Source organism: Pteropus vampyrus, unplaced genomic scaffold, assembly GCF_000151845.1.
Source record: "Pteropus vampyrus isolate Shadow unplaced genomic scaffold, Pvam_2.0 Scaffold264, whole genome shotgun sequence".
Taxonomy (NCBI): Eukaryota; Metazoa; Chordata; class Mammalia; order Chiroptera; family Pteropodidae; genus Pteropus; species Pteropus vampyrus.
The window spans coordinates 377205-379395 of NW_011889045.1; the positions used below are offsets into that span (position 1 = coordinate 377205).

General features: G+C 48.2%; 1 protein-coding gene across 1 annotated transcript in view; it reads right to left on the bottom strand.

The window, feature by feature from the left end:
• Window positions 1-2191, bottom strand: part of LOC111729502 (CUB and sushi domain-containing protein 1-like) — a 920340-nt gene that overhangs the window by 371046 nt on the left and 547103 nt on the right. The gene's annotated exons all lie outside the window — the stretch shown is intronic.

Here is a 2191-nt window from a genome sequence, read left to right on the forward strand (position 1 = left end):
CCCCACGCAGTCACACAGGTCACTCCCCTTAAATGCCCCCTTCCTAGCAGAGGCCCGACCTTACCATGTGGTACGGAACGCACCCCACTTCCCCCTACTCCACGTGCTGAGCATCGCAATATGACCCTCACTCATCTTTTTCCTTTCTTCCCTCAAAAGAGTGTAGATTCCAAGAGTACGGGGACTTCGTCCCTGCTCTGTAGTCTATTCTCAGCTAAGGAAATGGCATGGCCGCTGGTGACATTCAACAAACATGTGTCAATTGAATGAATATCTTACGTCTTAATAACAAGGGACTTTGAAATCCTACAAATCCACCCTTGACAAGCTCGAGTCCGTAACGTGGTCACATGGTTGTCTTACGCCGTTCAGCATTTTACACGTTAGACCGTCGCACGCGCGTGTGCACGCGTACTTCCTCCGTTAGCCTACAAACGTCACGAGAGTGAAGACCCCTCCTCCTTTCCAAATCAGTTGCGTTACCTAGGACAGTGAGCGAGAATTATAATGCTGGACCGTTCGAATTACTATTCTTCACCACAGTATGTGTAGGGTTCAGGAGTTCCTTCTAATTTCAATAGATGTTTTCGTTTCTTTACAAGTGGTTTATGTGGATTAATGCAGGCAATGCTTGCAGCCGCCCTACGCGCTCTGTACAATGTTCCAACATGGAACAGAGAAGGGAAAGTATAAGTATCTGCCCACGTTCGGACAACTCAAAATAAAGGACTCTGCCTGCCATCCGGCATCTTCCTCAGGTCGACTTCTGTGACTCAGAATCTTTATTATTTATCTCCTGACAAGTGATTGCTAACATTAAACTACACTCAAAGGGACATAATCATTAGGGCATTTTTTCCCACTCATGATTAATTAGACTATCTGCTTAATTATGCTGGATAATAAACTGTACTAGAGAACAATGTTTAACATTCATGAGAGACCCATCCCGGGATGTTTTTAAATCCCCAAATTCTTGATTTCCAAAGAGATTATGTTTTTCTTCGTAAACATAAGAAAATATTACTTAAAAATTCCAGTGGCTCCTCCAGACCGTCAATGACTCTATAAATATAGAAATAAAGCCAGTTAAGCAGCTCTTGAGACAAATTATATCATTTTAAACTTTTACTTAATTTCTGCGTCTCACTTGAGCAGTTTATGCATTTTCGCTATTTCTTTTTGTATTTGGTAAGAATAGAGTGTATATTCATTAACGGTATTACTTAAGCTACCACATAATTTAATATCGTGTTCTATGATTCTTCAAATCTTTAATTTTCTACCAGCTGTACTCGCTAGGGTGTTTAATTTTCAACATCACTACGGGCATTCAGCTTCCCTTCACACACACGACCACACGCCCGCGATGACCTCATCTGTTATTGGAAGAAAAAAGAGCGCAAGAAAAACCTTTCGTTACGGTTTCTCCTAAACTCAGCACTCCGAGGACGTACCTGGAGAAAGTGCGCAGGCACCCACGCACCTGCAAGCCACACGTCCCTGCACAGCTGAGCTGGGCGCTGCACCTCACTCAAGGACGCCCGCTTTCCCCTCTGAGATGCCTCCCACCGGGATCGGAAGAGGCCATTTGTCACCAGGGGCAGTGAGGTTGCAGAGGGCGTGGGGCTGAGCATCGAGGGTCCAGTTTCACCTGGCGTCCGGGGCCGGTGTTCTTCATCTGAGAGAGCGGGGTCACACTTGTCTTGTAGTCTTGTTCCACGGACTGGGCTGTGAGTGATGGGCGCCCAGATGGGATCTCCCGTGGGGTCGGCTCGCTCGCTCTCTTCCCGTCGCATAGTTGAAACCAGAAGAAAAGTCTGTCTTTTCGTCAGAGGTCAAGTAAGCGTGACACCCCGTGTGTTATTATTAAGTCTGCACACAGCTCCCCTCCCAGGGTGAAGCCAGCCCCTCCCTCCCCGCAGGCCTGTCTGCAGGGTGGCCTCACGACGAAGAGCCAGTGCTGCAGGCCAGGGTTCGCAAGTCCAGCGTCCAGAACGGGATCTGCAGTGCTGGACCACAGAAACGGGGAACAGCCCTTGCACGCCCACCCAGAGCCACAACCCAAAGGACGAGTGTCCATCTGATGCAGCTGTCCATCAGGGAGAAAACCAGCCCATCTGCAGAAACACTGGAGAAGGAATCGGGCGTGAGCTGCACAGAGCTGGGTCCTCCTAGAATTTATGCGCGT